This window comes from Bos mutus, chromosome 24 (genome assembly GCF_027580195.1).
Source record: "Bos mutus isolate GX-2022 chromosome 24, NWIPB_WYAK_1.1, whole genome shotgun sequence".
Taxonomy (NCBI): domain Eukaryota; kingdom Metazoa; phylum Chordata; class Mammalia; order Artiodactyla; family Bovidae; genus Bos; species Bos mutus.
The window spans coordinates 48921481-48937362 of record NC_091640.1 but is presented as its reverse complement, the minus strand read 5'-3'; the positions used below and the strand labels follow the sequence as shown (position 1 = coordinate 48937362).

At 40.7% G+C, this 15882-nt stretch overlaps 1 protein-coding gene across 3 annotated transcripts in view; it reads left to right on the top strand.

The window, feature by feature from the left end:
• Window positions 1–15882, top strand: part of DYM (dymeclin) — a 395381-nt gene that overhangs the window by 245702 nt on the left and 133797 nt on the right. The window lies entirely within an intron of this gene.

Below are 15882 nucleotides of genomic sequence, written 5' to 3'. Positions count from 1 at the left end.
TATATGACTTCCTTCTTGCTTCATGGCTGCAATAGATCTCTTCCTTTAGCTTAGTAATTATAATAATTTGGGGATTTTCATTTGTCCCTGCCTTTTCTCTGTTTCATCCAGAGAAACTTGTCATTTTAGTGGCTTTTTCTGGTTATCATGGCAGAGTTGATATTTAAAAAGTGAGCCACTAAAGAACATATTGGAAGTTCTGTATGTTGGGCTTTGATGGCTGGTGACTTCATTTCAGAGTCCTTCAGCTGAGCTACGTTTCTGGAGAATCTCCAAGTGTCAGTATCTTCAGGTTCTTCTGTCTTTCACTTCTCATTTTCTTTTGTCTTTTTTTTGGGGGGGCTGTACTGTACAACTTGTTGTTGTTACTCAGTCGCTCAGTGGTGTCTGACCCTTTGTGACCCCATAGACTGCAGCACACCAGGCGTCCCTGTTGTTCACCATCTCCCAGAGCTTGTTCAAACTCCTGTCTGTTGAGTCTGTGATGCCATCCAACCATCTCATCCTATGTCATCCCCTTCTCCTCCTGCCTTCAGTCTTTCCCAGCATCAGGGTCTTTTCCAATGAGTAGGCTCTTTGAGTCAGCTGGACAAAGTATTGGAGCCTCAGCTTCAGCATCAGTTCTTCCAAGGAATATTCAGGGTTGATTTCCTTGAGGATTAACTGGTTTGATCTCCTTGCAGTCCAAGGGACTGTCAAGAGTCTTCTCCAACACCATAGTTTAAAAGCATCAATTCTTCAGCACTCAGCCTTGCTTATGGTTCAACTTGTTACATCCATTCATGACTACTGGAAAAACCATAGCTTTGGCTCGATGGACCTTTGTGGGCAAAGTAATGTCTGTGCTTTTTAATACTGTGTCTAGGTTTGTCATAGCTTTTCTTTCAGGGAGCAAGCATCTTTTAATTTCATGGCTGCAGTCACCACCTGCAGTGATTTTGGAGCCCAAGAAAATAAAATCTGGCACCGTTTCCATTGTATCCCCATCTGTTTGCCATGAAGTGATGGGACTGGATGCTGTGATCTTAGTTTTTTGAATGTTGAGTTTTAAGCTAACTTTTTCACTCTCTTCTTTCACCTTCATCAAGAGGCTCTTCAGTTCCTCTCTGCTTTCTGCCATAAGGGTGGTATCATCTGCATATCTGAGGTTATTGATATTTCTGCAGTCTTGAGTCCAGCTTGTGCTTCATCCAACCTGGCATTTCTCATGATGTACTCTGCATATAAGTTAAATAAAGTAGGGTGACAATATACAGCGTTGATGTACTCCTATCTGTGTACAGGTTTTACAGGAGACAGGTAATATGGTTTGATATTCCCATCTCTTTAAGAAGTTCCCCCAGTTTGTCATGATCCACACTGTCAAAGGCTTTAGCATAGTCAGTGAAGCAGAAGTAGATGTTTTTCTGGAATTCCCTTACTTGTTCTAGGATCCAGTGGATGTTGGCAGTTTGATCTCTGGTTCCTCTGCTTTTTCTAAATCCAGAGCTTGTACATCTGGACGTTCTCGCTTCACGTATGGTTGAAGCCTAGCTTGAAGGATTTTGAGCACAGCTTGTGGGATCTTAGTTCCCTAAAAAGGTAGTGAACCCAGGCCAACGGCAGTGCAAGTGCTGAGTCTCAAACAGTGGACTGCCGGGAAAATTTCCCACTTTTTACTTTTTCTTAAGTAACTTGTCAGTAATTTTCCTGAGTTTATAAACCACACTTGATAGCATTTTCTGAGCTGATTGGGGGATGAAGCCGAAGGTTTCAGTGTTCAGCATCTAGGTTTTTACCTAATTACTTTCAATATAGTACTCCCATTGTCACTTGGGCCTTATATCCCTAAGTCCACAGTCTGCCTGCTTCATCCTTTGGAGAGTGAACACCGCCATTCTTTTGCCAGGATGGAGGTAGGCACTTATTGAACTAAATGGGGAAGGAGAGGGAACGCAAAGTCGGGTCTTCATTGCTGAATGGGGGCTATTCTGTAGTTGCGGTGTACAGGCTTCTCACTGCAGTGGCTTCTCATGGCAGAGCACGGCTGTAGATGCACAGGCTTCAGTAATTCCAGCATATGGGCTCAGTAGTTGTGGCTCATGGGAAGTCTGACTGTTTAATCCAGACTTTCAGTCACCTGTGTTGGTCCTCATCTGCATCCTTCTTTAAGCTTAATATCATTTGGTCTTCCTTCACTTCTAGCTTAGGTTTCAGCTTTTTCTAGTCCCTCTTCCACTCTCTATGTATACTAGTCCCTGAGTTTTCTCATCCATTGCCATGGCTTTAGTTTTTGATTGTATGTTTATTGTTCTCAGATGCATATCTCTAACCTTCATCTCTTTCCTGAAGCAGACTCATCTTGCAAATGTGTACTTGAAACTTTCACTTGGATAATGAATAGGCATCACAGACTTAGCAGATCTAAAAAGGAATGCCCAAAGGTCCCCCTGGAACTATCCCCCACCCCAGCGGACAGTCTCCCATCTCAGACAGTGATACACCTACCTTTCCATTTGCTTCTGCTAAAAACTTGGCTCATATCCTTGACTCTTCACTTTCACCTCAAGTCCAGTCTGGCAACAAATCCTGTTGGCTTTGGCTTCAGCTCGGTGTGTATACCAAGGAGAGATATTGGAGGATTACTCTTAGGAGAAACTGAAGAGTGCTAAGACAACTGTGTTTCTAAGCAAATGGCAGAGAATGCTTGTTTTTTTTTTTTTTTAGTGCAGTAAAAATATGGAAAGGAGATATTTGCCTAACCATAAAAATACGAGATATTTCTGTAAAGAATCAGAAGCCAGATAAACTTTGACATTTTAAGCTTAGCAGAACTACTTATCAGGGAACTTCTACTTCGTATTTTATTCAGTGAACTAATATTGAATACCTGCTATGCACCAGGCATTGTTCTAGGTACTGGGAATATGTGTGCTCAGTCATGTCCAACTCTCTGTGACCCCATCAGCTGTAGCCTGCCAAGATCCTCTCTTCATGGAATTTTCCAGGCAAGAATACTGGAGTGGGTTGCCATTTGCTCCTCCAAGGGATCTTAAGCAAAACAGGTGAAAATCCTGGCCATGGTGGAGTTTACCTACTAGTGCCGGATAAGAAAACTTTTTCTGTAAAGGACTAAGTAAATATTTTAGGCTCAGCACATTGAATTGTATCTGTCATTGTAGCATGAAAACAGCCATAGACAGTATGAATGGATGTGACTGTGAGCCAGTAAAATTCTCTTTACAAAAGTAGGTAGTCGAGGAATTCCCTAGCAGTCCAGTGGTTAGGCCTCTGCACTCTCAACTGCCAAGGGCCCAGATTCAATACCTGGTCAGAGAACCAAAATCCCACAAGCTGCACGGACGAAAAACCAAAAAAACAAACAAAAAGAAACAGATGGTGGGCTGGATTTGATTTGTGAGCTCTAGTTGGCCAGCCTCTGTTCTAGTGGATGGAAACAGTAACAACATATAAGTAAAGCATATAGTATTTTATAAATTGAGGAATAGTATAGGAAAACATGGAACAGTAGAAGGAAACTAGGGCATGCCAGGTATGGGTTATGATAGACCTCAAATAAGAGATGACATTTGAGCAAAGACTTTAAGATAAGGGAGCAAGCCATTCCAGACTCCAGCACGTGTGAAAAAGGAAACCCTTTGTTTTCAGGATACTTCGTGGAGAATAGCTCACAGAAGAAATTCAGGGAGTGTTGGGAACCTCGGAGACTTGAACTGAGGAGTCAGCACCTCCAGAGCACAGTCTCGGCCTCCCTCCCCTTCTCCCTTTCTCCTGTGACTTTCTGTGTCTGTATGTCTGTGTTGGTGTGTCGTGTCTGTGGTGTCTATTCTCTTTCACTCTATCAGCTTAGGTTCATTTTCTCCTCTTGCATGTGGATTTTCTCCATGAAGTGAAACCATGATCTTAGGCACCTTACATCTTTACAGTCTTCTAACCAGAGAGGAGCAGCAGTCTTTCTCACCATTCCTAGTTGGGAAAATCTTAGGGAAAGTTTTCAACTGGCTCATCTTAAAGCATGTATCCATTGACCTTTCTTTGTGACCCAGGGGATGGGGTATTACAATTGACTCAGCATGTACCATGGACTCAACTTTTTTCAGGAGAGGCAGTTCTTTTCCTAAAAGAAGTAAGTAGAAGTGAATCATGCTGGTCAGGGAAAAAAAGCCCACCCTAGGTAAGATGATAAAATAGAGTGGTTATGAGTATAGACTCTAAATCAGGTTACTGAGGTATAAATTCTGTCTCTTCCACGTATAAGCAGTATAATCCTTGGCAAGCTAGTTTGCCCCTCTAATGCCCTAGTTTCCTCTTGTATATTGTTATGATAACATTGATACCCTCTTCATTAAGCATGTTGTATATTAATTTAGTTAAAAATGTGAAAGATTAAAAAGGTACGTGGCATAGAGTACATCTTAAGCAAGTGACAACTTACTGTCATTATTTATCCTCAGCACATAAAAGGATAACCAGTGGGATCTGCCCTAGGAATGTAAGGTTGCATTAGCCTAACACGATCATTCAGTACAGTCTGCTGTATTAGTAGACTTAAACTGTACGGTCATCTTAATAGGTATACGAAAAGCATTTAGTGAAATTCAACACCTATGCGTGATGATAAGAAAATTCAGTTAGCAAGGAATAGAGGGGAATTTCCTCATAGCTAAAGTCATAATTAATGGTAAAAGACTAAACGCATCTTCCCATGGATCAGGAAAATGGCAAGGATATTTGCTTTCATATTTACTGATTATTGTGCTAGAGATCCTAGCCAGTGCAATGACTTGAGAAGAAGAAATGTTAATAATCTAGGTTAGATAAGAAGATCTAAAGCTGTATTTATTCCCATAAAACATGGTCAGATGTTTAAAAATCCTAATGAATCTATAAAAAATCTACTAGAATTAATAAATGAGTTTAGCATGAGTATAAGATAAAAAGTCAGTATAAAATAATAAGTTTACTTTAATAATTTTTGTAATAAACAACCAGAAATTGAGATTTTAGAACAGTGCTATTTACAATAGCATAAAAATATGACATAACTTAAGAATGAACATAGCAAAATCTAGGCAAGATCTATACAATGAAAACTGAAATACTGCTGAAAGAAAGAAGACCAAAATAAACAGTGATCTCATGCTTATGGATCAGAGACTTAGTATTAGGATCCTGAAACTGAACTGTATGCTCAAATAATCCTTATCAAAACCCCACCATACTTTTTGGTAGAAGTTGACAAAGTTGATTCTAAAATATGTATGAATGTACAAAGGACCAAGAATACCCAAAGCAATTTTGACAAAACTTAAGTTGGAGGATCAAACTCCCTGATTGCAGGATTTACTCCAAATTATAGTTAGAGTAACCAAGACAGTATGTGGTAGACCAGTGGAATAGAATCCAGAAATACATCTGTGCATATATAGTCAGTGAAATTTTGACAGGACTGCCAGGGTAATTCACGGGGTGAAAGGGATAGTCCTGTCAACAAATGGTTCTAGAACAATTAAATATTTATATCCCCCAAGCCCCAATAACAACAAAATGAAACTTGACTCTTACTGCATCCGTACATACATATTAAAGTTCAGAGTTAAAATTATAAAACTTCTAGAAGAAATCATAGGAGAAAATCTTTGGAATCTTGGGTTAGGCACAGATTTATAATACAAAAAGTACATGTAATTTTTTTTAATTTCATGTATTGGACTTCATCAAATTCTAAAACTTGACTCCACTTCCCCTACCTCTCTCCAGAATGGGAGAAGTTGTTTACAAAAATAAATAACACCCAATAATGAGATTCAAAATAAGGAAATATAGATTCTTTTCTCAGTATATTTAAGGTCACTGTTTAATCTTCATTAGTGTCAAATTCTTTTTTTAGTTTTATATCACACACCCTACTCTTGTGTTGTACTTAGGGTATATTTGCATGTTTATAACTTACAGGTCATGAGAGACAGCTGCCTCTGAATAGACTATAATTTTATCTCAATGACAGTACCCAAATGTTTAAAAAATGATACTACAACCAGTTTGATGTTCAACTGATAGCAGGTTGGTCAAGAGGATGAGATGGTTAGACGGCATCACTGACTCAACAGACGTGAAACTGAGCAAACCCCGGGAGAAGGGGAGGGCAGGGAAGCCTGGCATGCTGCAGCCCACGGAAGAGTCAGACATGACTTAGGGACTGAACAGCAACAGCACAGTTGGTCCAAGAGGACAATTTCCAGTGTTTTTTTTTAATTGGTAGAAAGTTGCTTTACAGTTTTGTATTGGTTTCTGCCATATGACAGCATGAATCAGTCATAATATCCCTTTCTTCCTAAGTGAATCAGTCATAATATCCCTTTCTTGCTAAGTCTCCCTTCCCAAACTTCCAGTTTTAAGTTCTGGATATCTGATGTACAGCATGGTAACCACACGACTGAGTGACTAAACTGAACTGAACCAAACTGATATACTTGAAAGTAGCTCAGAAAGTAGATCTTGAATGTTCCCACCACAAGAAAGAAATGGTAGTTATGGGATGGGATGGAGATGTGAGCTAAAACTGTGGTAATCATCATTTTGCAGTGTGTCTGTAGCAAATCAACATGCTGCACACCTTCCACAATGTCATATATCATTTATTATCTCAGTAAGGCTGGGAGAGAATATTTTAAAACTGACAAAAAAGCAAAATCTGATAAAGGACTTGTGTCTGGAATATATGAAGAACTCTCACAACTCAAGAAGAACAAAAACACTTTTTAAAAAAATGGACCAAAGATGTGACTAGACTCTTCAGCAGAGAAAACGTTGAGCCCAAGAAAATTCATTAGGGGAAGGCAAACTGAAACTACAGTGAGATCTGCTTCACATCCACTAAAATAGCTAAATGTGAAGTCTGAAATATCAAGGCTTCCCTGCCCTCCACTTCCCTGCTACCAAAAATGTAGAACAAAAGTTTGATGGTTTCTTATAGAGTTAAAACAATTGGCATACAATGCCACAGACCCACTTCTAAGTAGAGAAATGAAAACATATGTTCACATAAAAACTTGTACCAGAGCATTTATAGCCGCTTTATTCATAATAGCTCAAAACTGAAAACAACCCAATCCCCCCAAATTGAGATTCATGCATACAGTGGAGACTACTCAGCAGCACGAAGGAGTGGACTGCTGGCACACAGAGCAGTACGGGTCAGTGTGAAGAGTGTTACGCAAGGGAACGGAAGCCAGACAGAAAAGAGTGCTCTGCACGTGAAATCCAGACGGGGCAGAACCATTGTGATGGAAAACAGGCCCCTGGTTACCTGGGGTAGGGTCTGGTGAGGTGCATATTGGACGAGGGACTTGACTTCAGAGGGGCACAAGGGAACTTCCTGGGGTGAGGGAATCGTCTCTATCATGATTATGGTGATGAGTCACATGGATGTTTGTATTTTTCAAAACTCTTTGAATTGTCTGCTTAAAATTGGTCCGTTTTATAATACGGAGGTCATTCCTCAATAAAGCTGATTAAAACTATCCAGCAGCCTGAGACCACGTTTAGTCATGAACTGAGTGGTGAAGTGAGTGTGGCTCAGAGGCAGGATGAGCACAGCCTCTCACAGAGGGTGTGGAGTTGTGCCTCCAAGAAGAGGCAGCATTGAGACCTGCCAAAGGAGGAGGGGCTCGCTGCCCGGAGGAGGAGTCCATGTCTGCAGCGGAGACAGCAGGAAGCTAGGCGTGGGGAGACTGTTTCTAGCTATAACTCTGCTTTAATAAATAACTTTAATAAACTTTGTATTTCTTTGCATTTTGAAAAGCTCTGGAGGGTTTATAAAGGACTTTGGTATTCACTACTCTGTGTCACTTTGACCTTGGCTGAACCACCAGCTCTGTTTCCTCATCTGTGGAGTTGAGGTCCGTCTCATGTCTCTGGTGGCACCCCTTGTGAGTGTGTCAGAGGCAGGACTGGGCCATGGAGAGGCCGTGACCACATGTTGTAAGCAGTGGCAAGGTTCTTGTGGGCATGTCTGCGGTGGTCAAGGAGGGGCCCCCACTGCCCCTCCTAGTCACTGACCTCTGTCTGCCTTGCCTCCTCCACAGGCTCATACGCTCACTCTCCTCGCCCCAGCACCACCTGTTTCCCCACGTCCTGCTTCTCTCCCAGCCGCCGGGGGCCAGCTTCTGCCTCCTCCTCCCCACTGAAAAATGTTTCTTTTACCATCACCGTTGATTCCTTGCCTTGTGTCAAATCCGGTGACTATTTTTTTCAGTCCTTCTTTACTTTTTAACAGTGGCGAGTGCTCCCCCCTTAAGATGGTTCTCCTGACTTCCAGAAAAATGTCTTCTCTTCCCCTCCTTCTACTCTGAGCTTTCATCAAATACTCTTTACTGGCTTTACCCAGAATTCTGTCCTTGTTTTATACTAGTAATGTGTTATCCTTGGGTGATCACCTGTACTTTTGTGATTTCAACTGATGCTGCTAAGTTGCTTCAGTCATGTCCAACTCTGTGCGACCCCATAGACGTCAGCCCACTAGGCTACTCTGTCCCTGGGATTCTCCAAGCAAGAACACTGGAGTGGGTTGCCATTTCCTTCTCCAATGTATGAAAGTGAAAAGTGAAAGTGAAGTCGCTCAGTTGTGCCCGACTCTTAGCGACCCCATGGACTGCAGCCCACCAGGCTCCTCCATCCCTGGGATTTTCCAGGCAAGAGTACTGGAGTGGGTCAACTGATGCTAACAGCCCTTAAATTTCTTAACGTCTCTCCTGAGCACGGTGTTTTTGGAATCTGGACATTTCTAACCGTGGGCATCTGGGTATTCTGGAGCACCTCTGAGTTTCATGGCAGAACTGTTAAGAACACCACTATGAGAGCCCATCTGCCTGAATTTGACTCCTGACTCCACTTAGTAGCTATGAGCCTTAACCACTCCCCGCCTCAATTTCATCATCCCTTCAAAATAAAAAAAGGCTGGAGAATAATAGCACACACCTCAGATGGTATCTGATGATGAACAGTGTCTGATGTGCAGGAAGCTCCGTCAGTCTGTCTGCTGCTGCGCTTGTTGTCTTTGAGACACAGCTCTTTGTTTCCCAGGTCTTCTCCCTGCTCTTTGGCTCTTCTTCATATATCCCTGACATGTTCAGTCACATTCTCAGCCAGCCACTAGATTTCCCAGACCTGAGAATCATCCAGGATTCCTATTTTTCCCCAAATAGCTCATACCTGCTTCAATTCAAGCCCTCCTCACCTCTCACTTTTAGCAGTGTGAAAGTTATGCCAAATTATCTATTTCCACTCCTGTTCTCTTGCCCACCCTATCCAACCTTCCCATCCTGTCTAGGGGCCGAGAATCTTTCTCAAACAAGTATAATTGTTATGTAGCTGTACCTCCTTGCACAGGTGTTGGGTATTTGGGTTCTGTGACAGGGCCTCTGCAGCCAGCTCGAGATGAGAGAGCATCAGGGAGAGACGGAGGACAGAGAAGAACAAGGGGGCTTGGTCACCCTTCCTGCCCACTTCCCACCTGGACACCAAACATAGCAGCTTTGTATTTTTCTCTTACTTACCTTTGTAGTCCTGCTGTCAGAAAACACCTCTGGCTTTCAGGATGAAGTCCAAGGTCTCACTAAGACATGAGAGGCTCTTTATGAACTATTCCTGTTCCTGCCCTGACCATACCGTGGTGTGCCAGTGTTCACACTTTATGAGCATGTGTGCTTTACTGTTGACTGTACCCGTAATGCTCGGATTTCCCTGCTTCCTCTCATACTCTGCTCTCTGCCCATGTTACCTTTCCTGTTGCCTGATTTGCTTGGCTAACTTCAGATTGATCCTTAAGATTCAGCTCAGGCATCATCTCCAGAAATGATTTCCTGTCCCCAATTCAGGTGTGGTCAGACACCCTCATCTTTGTCCCCATCTCTGCCCACGCATCTGTCCATCACCAGTGACAGGAGCACTTGTATACAAGCATATCCTCCTTGACCTGACCATGCCCTCCAAGAGGGCAAGGTAGAGGTCTTGTGGCTTTTGCTAGTAGCTGTATCCCGAGCAGACAACTTGCTCATCCCTGACACGTAGTCAGTTCTTGGTAAATGATTGAGTTACTGTCTGTCTCAGTAACTTGACAGTGCAAACCTCTTGGCATTTTTTTAAACAGATCCTGCCAATCTTGCTGGATTCATCTCTTGGCCTGTCTAACACTCCCCTCTCTGTGGACTTGCACTAGCTTTGCCTCATAAGCTCTGGGTACTTTCCTGACGGCTCTGTGCCTTTCTGTACGCTTCTCCACCTTTCAGAATGGCTCTCCCTTCCCCTTTACGTTTCCCCATAGGCAAACCCCTGAACCTTCAAGGCCACCATCAAGATAGATTTCCTCTGGGAGACGTACCTAGCCTTCAGCTTTACTTCCACAGCACTCTCTCAGATCCGTGGCGTTCTCTGATTCCAATATCGTAGACATTTTTCCCCTTATTCCATTAGACTTGAGGTCCTTGGGGGCAAGGAACCATGTCTCTTTACTCATTTTCTAAGACTGATTAGCTTCCATTAGCTTCTCACTCCATATAGAAAGGTCCAGGACTTTTGATGTGCCATAAGCGGCCCTCCACAGTCTGTCTTTAAACTGTCTTATCTCCTGCCACCAACTGGGCACCTAAATGACAGCCCTTTGCAGCAGCCAGTGGTTTTCTGAGCACATTCCAGGTTGGACTCATCATGCGTGTTTATATGTTTCTTTCTTTTATGAAATGCTGACTGTTGGCAGGGGCTCTGTTTTCTTCAGGATAGTGTGTTCTTTTTTATTAGTTTTTAAAATGTGTAATATTTCAGGCATACACCAAAAAAATAGAGTAACGAAGTCCCCTCGATATGTTTTGTTGTTTAGTCACTAAGCTGTGCCCAACTCTTTGTGACCTCATGGACTGTCGTGCACCAGGCTTCCCTGTCCTTCTTCACTATCTCCCCGAGTTTGCTCAAACTCATGTCTAGTGAGTCGGTGATGTTATCCAACCATCTTATCCTTCGTGGCCCTCTTCTCCTCCTGCCCTCAATCTTTCCCAGCATCAGGGTCTTTTCCAATAAATTGATTCTTTGCATCAGGTGGCCAAAGTATTGTATGTATTGTATGTATATATCTAGTATAACCAAAAAAAATATATATATAGTATGTATATATCTAGTATAACTGAAAGAATATTTGAGAGAGAGTGTGCTGAACCTCTCATTTCTTCCTCCCTGATCTCATTTCCATCCTTTCTCAGAGAATGATGACTATCCTAAATGTCATGTTTATCATTTCCATGTGTGTTTTATTCAAAAGTTTTATCTGTAGAAGATATATAATGTTGGTTTGTATGCTAAAGACACTGAATAAATAATATTGCCTTGTTCACATTCTCTACCAGGGTCCTTGCTCATTGAACAACATTGGTTTTTTGAGATTTATCCTGTTTAGATACCCTTTAATAATATAATGTCATATAATTATATATGAAGAAATACTATATTATTATATTTATATATAATATTTAATATAATAATATATACTATATAAAATAATATATATTATATAATGTATAATATATAATGGCACATAGTGTGCCATTATATGACTATCCCACAGTTTATTTACCCATTGTATTCTTGACCAGAATTTTTATTGCTTTTAGTTTTTCACCATTAAACGAATTTATAATGAACATGCTTGTACAACAAGGAAAATCCAGCCTTTTTCTAATTTAAATTCACTATCATGACAGCTATATTCTGAGTATCAGTGCACTTGGAAGTCAGTTTCACTTATTTCCAGAATCAGAATTACCCCTTCCATACAAATATCATGTGTGTTGCTTACTCTCACTAGCATTTAACTGGGGCTGGTATTTTGAATGCAAAAGCTTTAAGCAAAAGTTACTTTTCTCAGCAATTTGCAAATCATATCTCATATAAATTTAGGTCATTGTGCCCTAAAAGGAGAAGGCAATGGCACCCTACTCCAGTACTCTTGCTTGGAAAATCCCATGGACAGAGGAGCCTGGTGGGCTGCAGTCCATGGGGTCGCTAAGAGTCGGACATGACTGAGCAACTTCACTTTCACTTTTCACTTTCATACATTGGAGAAGGAAATGGCAACCCACTCCAGTGTTCTTGCCTGGAGGATCCCAGGGACAGGGGAGCCTGGTGGGCTGTCATCTCTGGGGTCGCACAGAGTCGGACATGACTGAAGCGACTTAGTAGCAGCAGTGCCCTAAAAATGCTAAATGGAAGACAAAATTAGAATTTTTTAAAAAAATTTAGGAAAACTTTGAGAGCTCTAGCTAACAGAACTGAGAAAAAAGCCTATTAGATGGCGGAAGAATAATAGCCTGAGTAAATTTGAATTCTGTTTCTCATTCGTGATAGAAAACTGGAAGTGACCTCAGATCATCTGTTCCTACACCGACCTTAAAAACAGCTAGGAGCAGTAGCTACAGGTTCTTGAGGTGGACCATATCAACACTGCAGGCCCGAAGCAGTCAAATTTTCCGTTGTGTCCAACTGAAAGAGCTTATGTTTGAATTGCAGTTCCCTTCCTTGTTTTGTCTTCTGCTAACAAGGAAAGCAGATTGTTAGTATTCTCTTTTAAAATAAACAAACTAGCCTTTCTTCTCTGAAGAAAATATTATCAAACCCTCTTTGCTTTGATTCCCAGGACTTGTTTCGTAAATGTCTTCAATTGATGATAAAAGCTACCACAGATTACCTCTTTTGTCCTTCTCTAAAGGGTACATTCTTAGAACACTGACTGAGAAAATCCCAGGTTTGTGAACCCATGAAATAGTTCTGATATTATGTAAACATGAAATGCGCTGCTCTGCATTTGCTTTCCATTTGCCCGCTTTCCTCTTACTAATACCAAAAAGCTCACTTCTTCCAGGTATGTTTACTGCTTTAGCTTTCTGTTTAGGCACCCCGTTGATGCCCGTTTGAGTCTTGCCATGCCATATACTAGAATCAACCACCAAAGACCATTCCATCTCAAAAACTTCTGAAACTCCATTTATTTCAGAAAATTCGCTAAGTAGTATGACTTCACTTTCACTTTTCACTTTCATACATTGGAGAAGGAAATGGCAACCCACTCCAGTGTTCTTGCCTGGAGAATCCTAGGGATGGGGGAGCCTGGTGGGCTGCCGTCTATGGGGTCGCACAGAGTCAGACACGACTGAAGCGACTTAGCAGCAGCAGCAGCAGTATATTTAGTTATGTAATATAATGGCCTTGAAGGCCTTAGAATGTGGCCTTGAAGCCGTGTGCAGAGCTGGTGTGCCTGGCTGTATGTCTGCTTCTGTAGCCAAAAGTGTCCTGAGCAGAAGCCTGCTTTTGTAGATAGTTCTGTGATTTCAGAGGGGTGCCAAGGTGGCACTAGTGGTAAAGAGCCCGCCTGCCAATGCAGGAGACATAAGAGACATGGGTTTGATCCCTGGGTCAAGAAAATCCCCTGGAGGGGGAAATGCCAACCCATTCCAGTATTCTTGCGTAGAGAATCCTGTGGTTAGAGGAAGCTGGCAAGCTATAGTCCATAGGGTTGGAAAGAGTCAGACACAACTGAAGTGAGTTAACAACAACAACATACTAACTAATTAGATGAATCTTACTAATTTCCCCCTTTTATGCATTTCCTTGTGAATGTGCTTTATACACTATTTCAACATATTTTTATCTCTTAATTTTCATTGCCTGAAAAATAATTTGTATTTTTAAGAATATATACACCTTGCAGTTCAGTAATATGTTCAATTATTCTTTTACTCAGCAGTTTGACTTTATCCTATAGTCAGTCTCATCTCAGGTATGCCAAAAATTATGTACAGGAGTGTTCACTGCAGTGCTGTTTATGATACAAAAAATTGTAAACTTTGCAATGATACTTTTCTAATGGATTAGTCAAAATGTGGTTTATACATATGCTTGGATATCAGTTAACTAACAGTCAATATATGTTTTATTGAATGAATCAAAGATTGTATTATTAAGTGGAAAAAGTACAAGATACAGAGCAATACCTATTTTGTGAATTAAAAAGCATGGATGTATATGTACAGTGTTCATTCCTATATATCCTTTGATGAATATAACATTTCTGGAATCATAGACAATAAACTGCTAACATTTGTTACCAGTGGGTCATGGGAGTGAATGTGAGGAAAAAGCATGATGTTTACTTTTAATCTGGAAAAAGAAAAAACAAGGCAAAGCTAAAACTCAAATAAAGAAGACCCATAAAAATAAAATGACAGAAACAATGCACAGACCCTTACAGATTGAGTCTTTTTCCTACTTTACACACTTCCTCTTCACTCTTCTCACTGTCCCCTGTTTTGCCTCTGTGCTTTGCCTTCTGTTTGGAAATGCCTTCTCTGTCTTCTTGCATGGATGTTTTTTCCTCATCAAGACTTTATGTAAAGTCTAACCCCTTCATGAAACTTTTACAGGACTATTCCATTTCACAGAAATCTCTCTTCATCAACATGTGCTTGATCAGTGTTACATGATTTCACACTTATTCACCCAGTAATTGTTTCACAGATTTTCTGGCAGTATTTGAATATGAATCTAGAGAATACTCTTGGCTTTGTTACATTTTCTTTGTGCACATCCAGCATTACCCATAAGTGTTAAGAAACTTTTTCATTTTTTAACATTTTAATGTTAGTTAATAATCTGGAAAGAATACTTAGTAGTCTTGTTTTTAGTAATTATCCCATTTAAACCATCTGAAATAGTTAGGTATTTTCCTAAATTGATATTCAGATCAATATTCTATTTAGAAAGATACCACTAAGAAATACTAGAGTAATGTTTCAGGCCTTAAAAAAGATACTACAAGCCATACTTATATGGAAAAGTACATGGAATCAGAAGTGTCTTTATTTTTAACCCATTGTCTAGCCCAAAGAGGAATTCTTTTTTCATTAGATATAGTAGATGTAATATTAGGATCATATACTTAAATATATTTGAAACTCTGTTATTTGGTATATACACATTTATGGCTGTTACAGCTTCTTGGTAAATTCATCACTATAAAATTTCTCTCTTTATCTCTAGTAATAATCTTATCCTTAAACCTACTTTGTCTAATATTAATATAGCCATTCCACCTTTCTTATGATTATTGTTTGTATTAAACAATATCTCTTTTGAACCATTTTACTGTTCACTTATCTGTATCTTCAAATTTACAAGTGTGGCTCTTATAAACAGCATGTTTTTGCGTTTAGTTTTTTACCTAGTCTGACAATCTCTTGTCATTTAACCAAGAGGTTTAATCCATTTATATTTAATGTAAGTTTGTTTTATACTTTGAACATAGCTCACTGAGTTCTGTTAGGATCCATCTTAGAATAATCTTTACTTTTGGTTAGAATACTACTCCTAAAACATCATCTTTCCAAGAGTTCACCTGAGTGTTATCTCCACTCCGACAGGTTGGAACTTCAGCATACCTCCAGTCTTTGGTGATTTCCAAAGTCTCCGTTTGGTTTGTGCCTCCTGAATGGTGGTTCACTGTCATGTGAGGTCTGTCTTTGCACAGCGCAGCATAGTATTTAGCCAAACACTCAAGAATTGACATTGAAGCAGGTTTTGGACCTCCCTCTTGCAGTTCCCTCCAGTCTAACAATCTACTCTGCAAATTCCAGCTGCCACAGAAGCCCCAGATTCATATCTGTCTTCTCAGTGCAATACTCTTGGGCACTGCTTGGGCCCCAGCTTTCTGAGCCACAGTCTAAAATGTTCCTCTGAATAGAAACTCACTTTCTAGGTAATGAATCACATGGGCCCCCCAAAAGGCTCCCCTAGTGGCTCAGATGGTAAAGAACTACCTGCAGTGCAGAGACCTGGGTTCAG